At 39.7% G+C, this 18,001-nt stretch overlaps 1 protein-coding gene across 4 annotated transcripts in view; it reads left to right on the top strand.

The window, feature by feature from the left end:
• znf536 (zinc finger protein 536) overlaps positions 1 to 18,001 on the top strand; it is a 220,013-nt gene that overhangs the window by 67,082 nt on the left and 134,930 nt on the right. For all 4 annotated transcript variants that reach the window (XM_041994189.1, XM_041994199.1, XM_041994218.1 and 1 more), the window contains exon 4: positions 15,381 to 15,476. The gene's annotated coding sequence lies outside the window, so the exon portion shown is untranslated. The remainder of the gene's footprint in view (positions 1 to 15,380; positions 15,477 to 18,001) is intronic.

Here is an 18,001-nt window from a genome sequence, read left to right as displayed (position 1 = left end):
TTGGGAAGAGGAGAGAAAACCTCTGATTTTGTTAGACATCAGGAGTGATTGTAGTGAGGCTGCTTATCTTATTGAATAGCTAATTTATGTTATCTGTAGTCCATGGCACAAGGACCTGGACACACAGCTTAGGAATGTAAAATCTGAGGGCTGAATGACATGAACACCCCTTTTTTTTTTTTTTTGAGTCACAAAATAGCTATTTGCAGAACTATCCTGTAGATAATCGCCTGCATTTTTCACTCTGAAATGAGAGGATGAAAGAAAAGAAGAAGCAGGGTGGTAGGAGGGGAAAAGGACAGAAGTCTGTGCAGTGAAAAGGGGAGTCTGTTTGAAATTAGCCCTCCGCTCTGGGGTCTTGGGAAATAAACGTGACACGTCCAGATTTGGTGTTTTTGTTGCAATTACCAGAAAACACCAGATGAATTCTTGTCAAGCCATGTGTGCTGGTTTTGTGTATGCATGAGTGTGTTGTTTACGGCTAGCATGTTCAGATATGGATGTGTGAGCATGTATGTGAGTTCATGTTCAAGTGTGTATCTCAGTGTGTGTGTGAGCAGGTGGCAGGCATATTTGAAGATGACAGTAGGGGTCTGACCCATGCCAGGCTCAATAAAGCAGCCTTGTGATGGAGCTTATGTGACACACTATCCCTAGGGCTCTGAGGTCTTTTCTCCCACTCACACACATGTGCATAACACACACTCATACACACACATGGTGCTTCGTTTCCCTAGTGGTACGCTCTGTCAGATAGCAAAGGCTGCACTCTGATTGCTGTGGGTACGTGTGAGGTCTGTGTGTGGTCTAATGACGACACACTGTACACAGCATTAGCACTAAATCTATTGATCCAAGTCATCACCTGAGTATTTTATACACAACTCACATTTCCAGCTAAAAAAAAAAAGGTAGATCTGTTTTGAAATGTTTTGAATGCTGCTTAATCTGCAAATTTGTGTTGAATCAAATTAGTCAGAGGGTTTTTTATAAGAAATTACAGGCTATGGTTTTTGACCCAATCTGAGTCCTCTCACGTTGGTTCTTTGTAATAGAATCTGAGTTGATCCTTTTATTTATCTGAATTTTGGTTAAAACCAACCTAGTTAGGCAAAATGTGAACCTTTCACATGAAAAAGTATGTTTATATATTTTTCTTTACTTTAAAGCATAAAGTTTTTTTTTTTGTTTTGTTTTTTTTTAAGAGGTAAATTTAGAAAATAGAATATCAGACAGGACAAAAAACTCAGATCTCCTGGTTGAAAGTCGCATGTGGCTCCACCACTGACGTTTTTTGTGTTCAAGACTTTAAAAATTTATATATTAGGGTAAACCTTATTTTTCTGTCTCAGGCCATGAATCAGTCGTTTCATTTCACAGCAGATTACACGTTAGGTATGTTGGTGAAGCAAAACTTTGCAGTCCCATAAAATGGGACAAAAAATAAAAATAAATCTTTACAGATTTGTCAGTCTTACATCTTTTTCTGTGTAATGAAGTGGATTATGTCGTGTGTCATGACAACAAAACTTGATTTTTTCACGAAGTCTATCAAATCGTTGTGATACACGATGGTGCACCATCAACACTGCTGGATTGGCCACAAACACTAAGGAAGGAAGACAGAAGTGAAGTGACAGAAGTGGTGACTGTCTTAGTGCAGCTGCTCTCACAGCCCTTTCTCTTGTCTACCGATTCATCCTGTTTTTTTTCCTCATTCTTGCTTAGAAAGGATAAGGAGTTGGATATACATGGTTAGAGTTCAGATAAATATTCAGTATTTATTTGTGGGTAGTGGTTTCTGTCATATCACAATGATTCCACCCTGTACCAAACCTCATATGTTGCTATCTGTCCATGGATTGTAACATGAATACATTTGGCAATGTGTACAAGTGTTCTTATTCCAGGTACTTGATGGGACTGAGTTCTTTTATAACAGTTTCACTGACTTAGATTATATTAGGAAACACAACCTTATTAGCCCTATAAATATCTCTCATCCATATTTTTCATGAACTCCTTGATCTTAATTCTTTAAGCCCTGATTTAGATCATCAGATTTGCTGAGATGATAAACTCACAATATAATAAGAGAAAAAGAAAAGACAAGAAGAGAAAAGAAGAGGAAGAACATGATCCTGACTATGATGGAATCAGCCAGAGAGGTAATGCTTCTGTACATCATAAACAGCCTTTGGCAGAGTACAGACTACAGAGAACACAAACTAAACAATGGGCAAGTTTTTTTTTTGTTTTTTATCCTGGCATCAAGTTACCATGGAATTAGCAAACTGCCATCAGCGACATTTGTCATTTTACAAAATGAGCAAGGGCTAAAATGACAAGCTGCTTCCTGAACACTGACGAGAAAGGACAAATAAGAGATCCGGTAAGCTAAGCTGATTAGCAAATTTTGCCAACCCAGGTGTCAGAGCAGACTCAGTCGCCGCTGTGACCAAATCCCTTTTAGACTCATTTGGTGTAATTTTAACTCTCTTATGCAGTGAAATGCTTTTGTCCCAGCTATCATTAAAGAAAGCAGCCTAGCAACAGCCCAGCAGGCCAAGGTGGAAACCGCACGGACATCAGTCAAGGATTAATCTCACCTCTGCCATACCTCACTCTGTTCCCTTTATCCTAAGAACAACTGAAAAATATTTTGGATCCCATACTTGTTTTCATTTAAGGATGCATGTCTTAAACTATTGAGAGACTTTAGTCTTCTGAAGTTAAACATGTAACAGAGCGGGCTTGCTCCAAGTGTTTAATATAGTGCCTGTGAATACAACTGTGAGGCAACATGGTGAAGAGCGGTTAACGTGGTTTAATCAAAGATCAGTTGACAGTAATGCTTTGAGGCAGATACAACTGGCTCTGAAAAGGAAAGGAAAAAAGGATGTTACCTGTCAAAAAAGACAAATTTTCATCTCACCCCACAACTTTTGCATTCTCTCTGATGTTCTGCTTCACTTCCTCGCTCCACTGCACCATCAGAAGATTAAATGCAGTATGTACAGCACAGAGCCAAAGTTTTACTTTGAAAGTAAATGCATGGTTACCTTAAAGAATAATGCTACTGGTTTATCCATTTTTCATCTTCCTTTAAAAGACACAAAGCAGGAAAAACCTCTTATTACACCCAAAGTTCATAAAAATTACATGGTGAAATTGCATGATGAGTTACGTTTACTGAGTCGTTCTTTGCATGGTCAAACTGAAACTAATGTTCTGTTTTTCTCTTGCTGATCCTCCTTCATCACTTTGATTGAGAGATTTTATTATTTTTCCATCTCCATTTTTCCAGCTTATCTTGATTGTTACTATCAAAGCTGCAACCAGATTACTTGTTTTTATTTCCACATCACTCAAACCATCTCATGTGTCAAAAATCAAGCTGTCTTAAAGCGTACAACCGGTAAAAGGAGGAGGGTTTGAAGTGAAGGAAGAATTCTTTTCTTTTTTTCCCCCACTCTGCCCTTTAGGTTGCCAATTTTTCCACATCTCATTTGTTGCCATAATAAACCAGACCAAAATGAAGCGACCTGCTGCTGCACAGAGCTTTTTTTTTTTTTTTTTTTTAGCAGTGCAGCTTGCTGGAAAACAAGACCTTCAAGATAACATCAGCCGAGTGACTGTGTGTGGTATGCATGTATGCATGCATTTCTGATACAATCATCCATTTTTCTCATAGGCATATTCAATGCTTGAAACATGGTTTGTGTAATTGAATACCAGAAGCTTTGGTTGAGTGGAACATGAGGTCTAATTTTTTCCTTACATCTTCTCTTATTATCTGTAGTGTAATATGTTGTGTCCTTTGCTATTGTTTGCCACAGTGATTGGATTTTGTAATGGGAATATTCTACACTCTCAGTCGTTTGTGTAAATTCAGACTGAGCTTTGAGTTGTACATCCGCCTGTGGCTGTGCAGAAAACCATGTTTTCCCCCATAACTTGCATCTTGTTTCTTAGAGGTGTCTTCCAGTCTTAACTTCTATCTTCTAGATACATGTAATTAGCAAACTAATAAAAAAGAAATTGTAAAGTTGGATATTATAAGGATGGAAAAACAAGGATGAAGTCAAACATCAGGTTGACAGTTAAAAATCCGCATTTTGACCATCAGTGTCTATTTTGAAGACATTATTAAAAGTCACAGCTGATGTACATCAAGATTTTTGTTTGTGTTTTAATCTTCTCTTTAGTGTTTTTTCTTTTATTAATGGAAGAATCATAAATTAGCTAAACTCATGCCATCCTATGAGGGTCACGAGTGACATCTCAGCAGACACTGAGTGAGAAGCATGACACACCCTGGACGGGCTGCCAGTCAATCATAAGGCAGACACATAACAGACAGACAACCCTCATTCAAACTTACACACAAGCCACTAATTAACCCATCTCGGCCCTGGTTTGGGATTGTTGGAAAAACCCCACAGTGGCAGCGGAAGAACAAGAGAACCTCATCATGAATGCTATGTTGATCTTAGTTGAGGGTTTAAGGAGAAAATAAATAAACTGAAACATAGTTTTGTTAAAGAAGCCCATCCCTGCTGCCTATTCCAGTTAAATGAAACCCTCTATGTTTAAAGTTACATGAACATGTCTGGAGGTTTTTTTTAACTGCCTTTTTTCCCCCTTGTTCCTCATTTTTCTTGAAAGATTAATTTTCTTTAATGAATTAGTTTTTCAGTAATTGCTTAGCAGATCACCCAGAGTATTCGGATTATAATTTTACATTTTTGATGTCACCTATAGACTTGCACAAAACCATGATTTAATCTTATTTTTATCCTAAATATGAGAATTATGCATTGAATTGAAATACCTCATTTCTGAAAAAGCTCCCAGCGCAAAAGTATAAATGTCTGTCGCTCCTTCTCCCCCTCTGAGCTCTCAGTGGAAAAAGTGTGAACTAACAAGCATTCAGCAGCTTGTAACACAAGGGGACATCTACCCCTTTTATTCTAGAGAATCAGTGGAGTCTAGCCAGACACCACAGTTAAAAGAGTGAGTTGGGGGATGAGTGACTAATACTATAGTGAGTTGCCATTTATAATTGGCCTGCAATGGTAGATGGTAGCTGGCAGGGACATTTTTTTTTTTTTTAAAGACAATCTGTGTCTGCTGTTGGGGCAATGCATTGCTAATGACAGATATCTAGAGTGGTGTGGAAGCACAACAGCGCCTGGAGGCTACAAGGCCAGGCTTCTTAAATATCAAATTTGAGGTAGTAGCAGATCAATAACAATCGTTCATGGTGCTTATTATTTTAAGTGCATATGAATTTAAAAAGTAAAAAATAGTGGTGAAAATCATAATGCATATTTTTTTTTAGTCTTTCAGTTTGCAGAATCATCCATAAGCAGTCCTGTTACAGCAACCCTCCAGAATATGCCCATTCCCCACTGGTTTGCTCCAACAATGCAGGGGAGGGGACGCTCAGGCAGGCAGGCAGGCAGAACAGGGCCCAAAAGCCCAGCCACGGATAAGGATTTTTTATAAAGAGCTCCCATCATCGACTCACCCCCACCTATTCTTCCACATGCCTCCTCCATAAACAATGAAAAGTTAATGAAGAGGTAACTTAATGATGTAATGAATATGGCGGAGCCCAAGGTCAAAACTGCCTACAGTCTGGGTCCAGACACAAGACTGGGCCAGATGATCACACACACACAATCACAGAAATACACAGGGTGCATGTAGATTTTAATAGTATTTGTGCTAAGTTAAGCATTGAATCTTGTGTGTTTCTGTATTTTTATTATTATTTTCTTTGTTTGTGACAGGGGGTGATGGGTGTATTGCTACTTGCTCAGAGATTTAGGGCAACAAGTGTGTCTGAAGTTCTGTAGATGGCACATATGGGCACTTTTCATGTACAATTGTGTAGGTTTGTGACTTGTGCAATATTTTCTGGAGTACTTGCGTGTGTGTTTGGTTGTGTGTGTGACAGTAGAGGGACTTGTTCTGATGTTGGAGCTGGTGATTAAAAATTGAAAAGGCTTGAATGACAGAGCAGAGAATTTAGCAGATTCAGGTAGGATCGATAGAGCTCTGGTGAGCAGCTTCCATCGCTGCTCGTTGGGCTGCAGAGCTCTCGGGAATGCACTTGTGTGTAAGTGTGTGTGGGATTTTGCGACTCATACTTTTAAACAGTCAGTAAACTAGTGACACCAGAAAGATTATTTTACATGCAGCGCAGCAACTTTATGTCTTTTTGTTTGTTTGTTTTTTGAGCTGTTTTCCAATAACGGTGGAAAGATCTTGTTTTATGTATCTGCTAAATATGTTTTTAGCTCTGAGAGGAATGGAACAGCAACTTATTCATTGGGAAAAATGGTGCACAGGTAAAATAATAATAAAAAAATGTCAGCAGCAGTGTTCTGTATAAGGAAAGATGATGAGAAAGGAGAGAGAGGACAGTGTTGCTCAGCTTGTGGCTTTACCCGGCAGCCAGGTGCTCTCCATCTTCGATCTGTTTGGCCTCTGCCAGGCTAAAGAAGTGTCTACACCTCACTCTATTCTTTTATAGCCTTTTGCTTCCATATGGGGGAGGGGAGCAGGAGACTGAGCAAAGGCTGCATGGCAAGGATGTAGGGGAAAGAGAGGTGAGAGAGGGAAAAGTGATTTAAGAAGGAATAAAGAGCAGACAAACCTTTCACTAAGTCACAGAAAGCTATGAACCTAGATTTTGAGGTTAGACCGAACTGTAACTAGAAATATGAACATAAAGAATCACATTCATAATAGAACGCTAGTTTTCCACTTGTGCTTATATACTTTGATCTATTTGTTTAGAGGCATTAAAGAAATAATGCTGCAGAAGGTATATCTAAGAGCAAATAAACACAAGTTGAGACAGTGAAAGCAAGCAAACCTGCAGCTCCATTTTTTTGGAACTTGTAGATTCTTTTTTTCACTTTTAAATTTATGAGTAAAATAATTTTTTTCACGAGTTTCTCAACATATCTTCGAGCACTTAATACAGTGCAGTTTTTTTCTTAATGTCACTTACAACCTGTCTCTGTTTGGTTTTGTTAAAAGAAACCATGAAAGAGAGATTAAGGGCAGTTCTTTAGCAAACATCATTCAGAAACAACAATACAATAACTATATGTTTATATACATAAAATACATAAAATGTGAAACATTCTTGCTTTGCTGACATTATATAATGAAATATAGACAATTTAAGTGTTGAGTGACGGTAATTCAGTAATCTTAAACAATTTATTTATATCACAACATAAAGTGTTATTGTCTAAAGATATTATAACGTTTAATGCTTCCTCGGGCCTTAGACTAGCTAGGATCAGGTGACAGAAGATATAGTTGCTGTTGAAGCAAAAAAAAACAAAACAAACAACAACAACAAAAAAACGTCCTGTTGACTTAAATCCTGGATTCCATGAGTGTGATTCTCTGTTGTATGTAAAGTCCACACACAGCAGTGCCCTTGGTATCATTTGTACTAACTCTTTAACACCCCATTTGTTGAAGTGTCATTGGTGGCTCAGCAGGCTGCAGCAGTGCAGCTATGCTTGCACACAGCTCTAGTTATGAGTCATTCATGTAACTGTGTCTTGTGTGCTAAAAGCAAAACATATAGTACAGTTTGCATCCTGAAGGCAGCCTGTGGTCCATCTGATAAGCTGGCCAGCAGACATTGTAACACACCGACACTGTTGTGTTAGAATCATGCATGCTCTGTGACAAGATGATATTGATGGAATATCAGCTTTGAGTGTGACATGTGATGGATTTCAAATAATTTAATCTTAAATATTCCAACAATGTTCAAGACTGTTTTGCACATGATAAATATTAAATGGATTTAACATTTTATAACTCATCTTTTAATTTCGATGTGGTTTTAATGTACATTTGTAGTTTGTAAAAGAAAATACAGACACGAGTTTAGAGGGAAAATAATCATGTTGGCCACATTTAAAACCCATCTAATACGTTTAAAATGCATCTCTTTATAAGTCAATGGTGAATATTGTGAAATCAGCACAGATCACAGTCACAGATAATTTAGAATAAGCTTCACCAGTGTGAGTCGCATATGTATCTCACAGTTTGATCTTCTAAGTAGCACTGATGGCCTGCAACAAATGCCTGCTTCATGAGCACCATGTTAACTCCGGGTCATTTGAACAAAGTGTAAACACTCAATCTCCACATCAAATTCCTTTAAACCTTGTCAGAACCCAAACGCACACTCAACAAGAAGCCCCCAAGCAGTGGCATTAAACAAGTGCTCTCATTTGGACATAAATAGTGTGATCTTACCCTCATAAATCATCCTGAGATTGTACATTTGGCCTGAGCAAAGGCTTCAGGATCACACACCCCTTCTGTAAACAGGTTCTCCTTCAGCCTCTTAAACCTTCACTGTGAGTTGGTGTGAGATATGAGACCGTATTTGTATATAGTATATATATGTGTGTGTGTGTGCACAAGGTTACTGGGCCTGAGCCATTTTAAAACGAGTCTTGCTGTAATCAAAAACAATAACTGCTCAGAGCGTAAACTCTTACAACGCCCCCCCCCCCCCCCCCCCCCCGTCACACCCCTACCCTCCTCTTGAAGTATGAAATAATATTCTGTGTGTGGGCCCTGGCCGAACACTGAGAACGCAAACATTGCACAATAAAGTTGTTTAAATAAAGGCCTTGGCATAGATGGCTGGGAGATAGAGGACATGCTGCGTTAATTACAAGCTCCCGTTAAAATAAACTGCCGGTATAAAATATGACTCTCTCCCTCTCCCATTCTTGGGGATTTCAACCTATAAAATATCAGCGAGGTGTGTACCTCAGATGTGCTGTTTGGAAACTAAACACAGCAGCAGCTCTCTGCTTGGAGATTGGAAAAGAGAGCTAGACAGACAAAGAGAGGAAAAAAGAGGGAAAGGGGGGCAAGATCAGCAAGAAACACAACAGAACTCTACAATCAACAAAGAAAGCAGTGTTTATTCTGCATTTAAAGACTTATGAATTCTTCTCAGCCCCTCCTTGCAACTGCGTGACATTAACTGAAAGGGAAAATAGCCCAGTTAAGCACTAGGTTTATTATTCTTCAAACTCTTTTCTCTTCTGAAAAGTAATATGTTTTAAAGGCACAGTAAATGCACTGGTGTGGGCCCCCACCCCCCATGCCCCCCACCCTGTATCTGTTTCAGCCTTTCCCTTACCAAGCAGTATGCATGTGTGTGTAAGCGAGTAAAGTTATATTGCAAAAAGAGAAGCTGAGAGATGGATTATTTTTCCTGAAGTGTGGACTTAAGTTTCTGCTTTCTGTTGCTGGGTGGCCCACTCCGCTTTAGCCGTGTTAACATAAGAATAGAGGGGTGGCCAGGAGATGAGGGAGTGAAAGGAGGGGCTGGGTAGCCGGGTAGCTGGTTTAAATTATTCTGCGCCTCCGCTGCTGCATAGCAGGAGCTGTTGTTATCCACTTAGAACATCAGACGATTTGTTCTTTCTCCCTCTCTCTTCTCTCCTTCTCTCAACCCTGTGGGTGTCTTTATTTAGGACCCTTTGTACAAATGTTATACTATAAGGCCTGTCCCGACCAGGGTGCACCCCAGTCCCTAACATTTTTTTTTAATTTGCAAAAGCCCCACTTTGAGCAGTTTAAATAAAAAAGTCATTTTTATATTTGATCAAATTGATTGACTTTATTATCTTTATATACTTTTCAATCCTTCTGCCTTTTAAAAGATTCAGTCCCTGCGAGGATTACTTAAAAAAAAAATTCTGAATATGAAATGTTAGCTGTCCTGGCTGACATCCAAGCTCAGTGACGAGGACTGTGACGCTCACAAGCCCAGATGAGGAATGCAGTTATGAGGAGATGTTTGTATACATTCAGCCTGTGCCTTGGAAAGCAGCAATGGTGGTTGAGCAAAGCTTAAAGACATCTGGATGCGATGAAATGCCATTTGTCTAAACAATCAAGAGTCTTACCAAAGCCACCCAATGTGTGCTGTGCTTTTAGTACATACTTGTGCAATGTGCTTCAACAGAAATGGATACTGACAAATATTTCACTGTGACAGCCTCATGTGTTCTTTTTCTTTTTTGCGTCTCTACATCTTTTTGTTGTTCACATAAAACCATGTTATGGCGCAAGTTAATTCAGAGTGGTGGAAGGTGGAAGTGAAGTCAGAAAAGAAGTCATCATTCTTCAAAACCTACATGTTGCGTTTGACCTTCAAGCATTACTTCAGCAAAATATGGAGCAAAAGTAAGTAAAAACTTGTTGGGGTGTTTTTTTTTTTTTTTTTTTTGTGCAGCGTAAAGACACAAAACCCTGGGTAAACACCCACACAGAGGATGAAGCATCATCTGTCAGAAGAAATGCCACACCTTTAGATTCATTTTCCAATTAATTCCATTAAAACAAAAGGTCTGGGCAGTCATGGAAGCCTGTGCTCTGACTTTGCCAGTGATGTGTGTGTGTGTGTTGGTGGAAGTGAAGGGAGCAGGCAGACATGACTGGGATAATAAGCATCATGGAATCTAATCAGATTTCTAAGAGGAATTGATTGTTGTGAGGCAGCCGGTGCAGGAGTGGGGTTGACAATAAGCTGAAATTTAAGTGTTAATTTTTATGCTAATCCTCTGGCATCTCTGTGTGATGCAATTTGGTCCAGCAGCTCCTCGACTTTGCGCCACAGATATGAAATTGTCCCTCGCACAGAGAAAATGTCAGCTTGCCAGACCCTGAAAGCTTGTAATTTATTAGGTATGTTTCTATTAGTATGTGTCACAGTTGTTAGAGAGCCACATGTGCAGGCAGGCAGCCATACCACCTCGTTCTCTCCTTTCCTTCTCTTCTCTTTCCATATATCTCTCTGTTCTGTTCCTCCAATCCAACTTGCCTCATCCTCCCTTCTCTGTTATTTTTTTCGTTTTTCTTCTGTATACTGGCATCCATTTCTTCAACATGTCAAACACATGCACACTTGCACACACAATGGCACACACACCATGCATGTTCTTAAGATGGTCTCGGCTCAGTGGCTGCTTCCATGGGGCCTTAATGTATTATCATATATCGGGTGGTCCTTGCCCCTTGGACAAAAGGCTATTTAATACAATTTAATGACATTCCCGAGAATTTTTTGTGCGTATGTATGTGCATGTGTGTGCATTTCAGAATGGGGTTGGAGGTTTGTGTGTGTGAATGGGGGGTGGTGGTACAATGATTTAAAAAGAATTAAACAGTAACAGAGGAAGAGACAGAGAAACATGAAAATTGAAAAAAAGGAGAAGGCCTGATGAACATAGCATCTGTGTTTCAGGGTTCACACATGCTAATGTCCCATTGTACAACCCAAAACATCCTCTCTTCATTCCTTGAGTTTATTTGTCTCCACCTGAGAAGAAGAACTACAGTTAGCCAGTTGAATATTATCACTGTTGTAATCGCTGTACTGACAAAGATTAAAAAGACCACAGCGATGATAATGCAATGCTTTAAATTGTGGAAGTGAGAAAGATTAAAACAGTTTTAAAACCGAGAATATTTATGATGGTTTCCGGCCCAGTGTGACAAGAAAACAGTAATCTGTCCACATCTCCCAAACAACGTAGTATCATAGACTATCTATCTATCTATCTATCTATCTATCTATCTATCTATCTATCTATCTATCTATCTATCTATCTATCTATCTATCTATCTATCTATCTATCTATCTATCTATCTATCGTGGGACTTGATTAAAATAACCATCAAATAATATACACAGACATTAATATCGTAAACTCAAACTCTAGTAGTGTCTGCTTAAAAGCATTTAACTGCATTTCAATTGAAAACAGTAGAAAACGAAATAGAAAATATCCCTGCAAACTTAAGTAGTTTAAGTACTAACAGCTCCAGCTGTTCTTTTATTAAGAGTCTGTAACATGTGGTGTGGTGGTTAGCTCTGTGGCCTTACAGCAAGAAGGTCGCTGGTTCAAGCCTCAGCTGGGGAGAGGTTGGCCTTTCTGCATGGAGTTTGCATATTATCCCTGTCTCTCTAGGTACTCTGGCTTCCTCCCACTTTCCATAGTCATGTGTGAATGTTGTTTGTTGATTCTAAAATCTCCCTAGGAGTGAATGTGAATGGTTGTTTGTCTCTCAGTGTTGGCCCTCTGATGGACTGGCGACCTGTCCACGGTGTACCTGCTTCCCTCCTTCTAACTACTGGGATAGGCTCCATCTTTCCCGCAACCCTCATTAGACTACGCGGTATAGAAAATGGATGGAAATTTTTTTTTGCAAAAAGAAAACCCACAAAAACTTCACAAAAGATGCAGCAAAATTGCATATTTTAGGTTGTAACAGAAACCATAGTTGAGTGACAGCAAAGTAGAAAAACAAAAGGCCTTTAGTGAACAGTACAGGATGTCTCAAACTTTTGTTTGTTGCTAAATCAATAACGTTACGGCAGCATGGCTCAGTGGTTATCCTGTAGCCCAAGGGTTGCCGGTTTGATCTCAGGCCGTCGAGCTCATGTCGAGGTGTCCCTGAGCAAGACACCGAGCCCCTAATTGCTCCTGATAGGTTGTAGTTGAGCACCTTGCATGGCAGCTTCTTCGTGAATGCGACGTACATGTAAAGCTCTTTGGATGAAAGTGCTATATAACTACAGACCATTTACAGTTACAGACAATGGACATTTAATGTTGACGTCATCACATGGTGAGACACTGGCTGTGTTGTCTTTACAAAGGAAAACATGGTCGCTGTACAATTTCAGAGCCTTCACTGGGACACTAAATGTTCGTGCTGTGGACCAACCTAAATAGCCATCACTCTTTCCCTTTAATAGAAGTACATGGTACAATGTTGATATAAAAATGGATGGACACATGAGTTAGATCCCCAATACATTTCAATTTTGTTTCTTTTTTACATTGTTAAGTAAATTTAGATGGTTTAATGATTACCAGCTTTCACACCATGATATGTTGTGCAAGTGCATGACACGTTTAATTATTGATCAAGTTTGCCTTTCTCAATCAGGATTCAGACTTGGATAAATGGACATGCTGTAGAAGGCAAAAGCTGCCATGTCTGCACATTTCTCTTGTGGAAAGCATCTAGTTTACAACAGATCTCTTCTCCCAGTCACCCTCTAATAGCTCTGCTCACGTACTTAAAAGAACAGCAAATATGGTTCAAGAAATCTAACTCCAATAATTTCCCTTAAAAATATAGAAACAAGCAAATGTCTTCAGTGAATGTGTCTGCAAAGTTAAAGAATGCTCACGCTGAGTGAATATGGAAGACAACTCCTGGAAAATAAGATTTTATGGCTCTCAAAGGAGGCCGGTCGATAGAAGGCGCACATGCTGCTTTCCACATAGACTGAAGTTCAAGTTTCATATTTTAACTATTTTATCTACTTTTGAATACTTGAAGTGTAGCTAAGCCTGCAGTATTTTATAATCTCTCCATACAATTTTTTTCCCTCTGTATGTATTACAGTATATCTATGTTGCAAAAATGCATTTTAAATGGTATGAACGCAGAATGCTTAATCATATTTATTCAGTAAATGTCATTAGATATCTTTCACCACCACCTGTTTGGAATAAATAGGTGGTTAGTTTTTGCTGATGTCATCTGTAAAGTTAAACATAGAAGGAAGCAAATACTGATGATGAATTTTCACAGTTTTCAAGCAAAAACACTTTTACCCCAATTTTTCAGTTTTTCAATTCTCATGTGTTCTGTGTCATCTTTCGTTTTATGATTAAATACAGATAAAGCCGCTGTGCGCCCTGCTCATATGTTGAGTAGTGCTAGAAAGTCAGTCAAAACTGTACTCAGTGGGCCCAGAAAACACACTGAAAGGTTTGGATGCAATTCACATATAGGTCAATTAAATGCAACAACATCTGCTCTCTCCCTACCATTTGCATATAGCATTCATATGTTAATGATGTCCCTTGTTTTTTTTTTTTTTTTTGTGCGTGTGTGTGTTTTCTGCATACGTGTATGTGCATGTGTTTGTGTGAGCTATTTGTTTCTCTCTTTTTTTCCTGTACTTCCTCCCCTCCTCCCAATCTCTTTGTATCGCCTAACAAAAAGAGATAGTGAAAATTTGGATTTTTACTTTCCGGTTTGAAAAAAACAGATACACCCGTCCTATTTTCACTTCCCCTCGCCTAACGATTAAAGGGGAGGTTAGACGAGTGCCACAGTTGTTCCACTACCATGCCCCTGATTTCGACAAGAAGCCCCTTTAACAGCAGAGACGGCGATGCCCTATCTCTTCCCCAAGCAGCTTAATGCCTTATAAATCAATGATGACACAGATGGACTAGCGATAATCTATTTAGAATGCCTCACAGCAAATATTGTTGTGCAGATGATTAGACAGCCAGTTATTTTAACTTAGACCCCTAAACCCAATCTTCCACTTATCATAATGCTCCTCAGGTTTATAGTAGTAATCTGAGATTTGATATTTTTCTCATTTGATATAAACATGGCCACAAAATGATGAAAACTGTAGATAATCAAGGCTAAATCTGTATGTACCAGGAGGATACATGTCTACATGTTTGCATATATGTTTAAGAGGAAGGATGGATGGTGTGCGATTTGGTAGCATGGGCTGTTTGACGAACAAAAGACACTGGTGCTGGTGCTCTCTGCCAAGGCCATAATGATAATGCTTGTTTCTTCAAAGAAAGGGGGAGGCAGACCTTTAGCAAAATTGTATCTTCAGGGCATTTGTGCAAATGTGTGTGTGTAAGTGTGTTACACAGACTAGAGACACGAGGGGGGTTAATGGCAATCCAGGGTCTCTGCCCCTTTTCATTGTGGATGGGTGTCAATTTAGCATGTGAGGGTGAGGAGAGGGAAGAGGAGGAGCTGGAGGAAAAAGAACGGCGGAGGAGTGCAAAAATGAAGTGGAGGTTGTCAGACGTGGCAACTGCTTGGAGGCCCTGATAAATATAAGCCCTTATTGATCGGCTGAAAATGAAAGATCCCCGAGTGGCGTGCAGTATTTAGCTTCTTGTCTGCCTCGCGTCAGCGGTGGCCTTGCCTTGGAGGGATAGATTTTCAGCTGTGCCTCCGGGCACCGCAGCACCCCGGCTTTGATTTCATCTTTAACCTTTTTCAGCTGCGTTCCCTTGACCTCTGAAGCAGCGCTTACTGAATTTGTTAGATTTCCATCTTGACATCGATCCCCCCCACACACCCACCCCTCCACCTTATACTTGTCTTCCTTTCAACCCATCACTGTCTTCTTCTTTATGCTGTAACCCCTGTCCATTTTCCTCCTTACCTCTCAGGTCTATATTTCATTATCACCTCTTCTTCTAATCCCTCCCCTCCTCTGTGTCTCCCTCTAGGTGGCTCTTCCAGTACTCAGTAGTCAGTGAGGAGAGACAGCGAGAAGCCTCTTGATCCCAACAGGTTGTGCACCAGTATGCAGGTGGTGTATTAAGGTAAGTTTACACATAGCCTGCAGAAAAAAAATGTCCTCAACTTCTTTTTTCTAAAACCCTGTATGTTATTTACATCTCACACTGTAAGGATAAAAGAACAAGTCACATATACACACAGCTAAATGCACGCATACACTAACACATTCCAACTGTTCGTCATTCACCCACCATTTAGTCTTATCCCCAAAGGCACTCTGTCTTAAACCAAAACACACACACACACAGTCACACAGCTACAGTACACTGCTGCTATGTGCGCAGACAGAACTTGTAACAATCTGGATTGTGATAATCTATGATAATCATCCACCACATGCCACCTAAAAACGCACATGGGTGGCATTCAACACCCACACTGGTACATTGCTTCAGTGTATCTCATCTCCCTCTGCCGCCCTCCCCAATGTCACTACCTCTAGCGTCAATGTCACTACTCTTCTCCTTATTTCTCTTTTATGTATGAGGAAGCTTGCTCTATAACACATGGTGAAGGAGGGGGTGAAAAGGAACTAATCTTGAACAATTTATGTTTGGCATTAGTGTAATTGAATCCCACTCATATATCAAAGTAAGAAAGTTCTGAGGTGTGGGTGATATAAATGCAAGGTAGGGATCCATGAAAACACAGATCTGTCCCTCCCCTTTCTCTTTTCATCCTGAACAATGTCTCCTATCTCTTTTTTATTCTCTCCCTCTCTCCCCTCCTTTAGCTAGATGGATGATAAATTCCCAGCTACAGAGCCAGCAACAGCTGTTGGCAGACAGGCCTGATATGAGAATAGCAGCATAGGATGAGCGGGCATTAAAAATTAATATGCTATTTAGCCTAGGTGTATTTTAGGTATTTGACATTTTCATGTCCGGGACAGACTAAATTTATTCATAGTACAGAAAAAAAGATAAAATAAATAAAAAAATAAAAGAAGAAGAATGGGTGAGGGGAGCAAGATGAGGGGTGGGTGATGTAGGGAACACTAAGTGAAGGCCATTCTGGTTTTATGGTCACCCTGTTTCACTTTGCTTCCCACCACAGTGATCTGTATATGTGTGTGTTCGTGTGTGTGTGTGTGTGACTTATAAGTCTGCTTTACATAGAACATGGCAAACTGTGAAGTAATGGTTTTTAGTCCAGGAAAACTACCTTTATATGAACAGTCTAATTTAAGGATTAGTGTACGTACATGCCTTACAACAGCCTGGCTAAGATTTAGTATTAAGGCTAACTCCCTTTTCTCTCGCTGCCGTGAAATGGCTTCTTATATATTTCAGAACAATCTCCTTCTCTTCTTTAGCACGCCTTTCACTCTGACCATCATTAAGGGTGGTGCATGCCTGCTCTTCCTGATCTTGACTGCTCTTTACCGCCTGTTGGTGCATCCACTGATTGTGATGTTGTGGTGACCACAACGGCCCATGTGCCCAGAAATCTTATAAATCTAAGATTTTTGCTCGTTTGAGAGCTCCTGCTTTCAAACTATGCATCTTTTCCAAAAAAGTCACACATTAATATTTCTTTGGAGCACCTTTAAAGTTGATTACATTTGCATTTTCTGGGACATCATCTCAAAACATTTATCTGCAACCAGAAATGCATCGTTTCCCTTTTTGCTTGTTACTGTAACTCTAACATCACAGCAAAATGTTCCATGATGGAGGCTGGACCGTACTACGAGTGTGACTGATTTAATGACACAAACTGACAGAAAAACAGCTGAGATGTGAAGCTGTGTTAAGGCGGTTGAGGAGACGGGCCCGGTGGAATCCCATGATAAGGGTTATGCTGCTTCTGTATGTTCCCAGCAGCCAGCACAGAACACTCAACAGAAGATTTTAATTCTAGAGGAGACGTTATGTGGACTTTTTATTTTTATGGTTCAGGAGTTTTTAAATTCTGGCTGACTGGCTTTTCAGTTTCTCAGTCAAATCTGAGACTCTGAGGCACAAAAGCAAAACTCCCATGTGCCTTTGTTTGGGCAGTGAGTTTCCTCTTTACTCCCCCCTCTCCCTGCCTCTGCCTGCCTCCCTCTGGCTCCCATTTGCTCCACCTTTGGTGATTAAAGGCTAATACTGCTCTGGTACATCTCTATATCCTCCTCATCCTCCCTTGCTAATCGTTGTGAAATCTTTGTCATGGCCTGGATTTGGGATGCTAAAAAAAAAGAAAAAAGAAAAAACATTTTCACCTCCCACACCAGCCATATGTATACTTTCTATTTTGGTTATTTGCTATATTGTTTTCATTGTTTCTTTACTGGCTTCATGTACTGGCTCTCTCTTTATCATAATAAAATGGAAAAAACAGAAACAAGAAAAATAGGTCAAGGGGTCAGGACAGAAACTGTCCTGTGTAAGTTGACAAGGGTTTATTTTTTTATTATAAATTGCAGCCTGTGTGTTTTCTGTCTGGACAGTCATGTAGTAAAAGGAAGATTTTTGTTTAAAAATAAAAAAAAGAAAAAAGAGAAAACACTCTTTATTGAGATAAATGTACAACAAAATGCTAAGAGTTTGAGTGGACGTCTGAC

Source organism: Melanotaenia boesemani, chromosome 1 (assembly GCF_017639745.1).
Source record: "Melanotaenia boesemani isolate fMelBoe1 chromosome 1, fMelBoe1.pri, whole genome shotgun sequence".
Taxonomy (NCBI): domain Eukaryota; kingdom Metazoa; phylum Chordata; class Actinopteri; order Atheriniformes; family Melanotaeniidae; genus Melanotaenia; species Melanotaenia boesemani.
The sequence above is the reverse complement of the archived record's forward strand: the minus strand, read 5'-3'. Positions and strand labels throughout refer to the sequence as shown.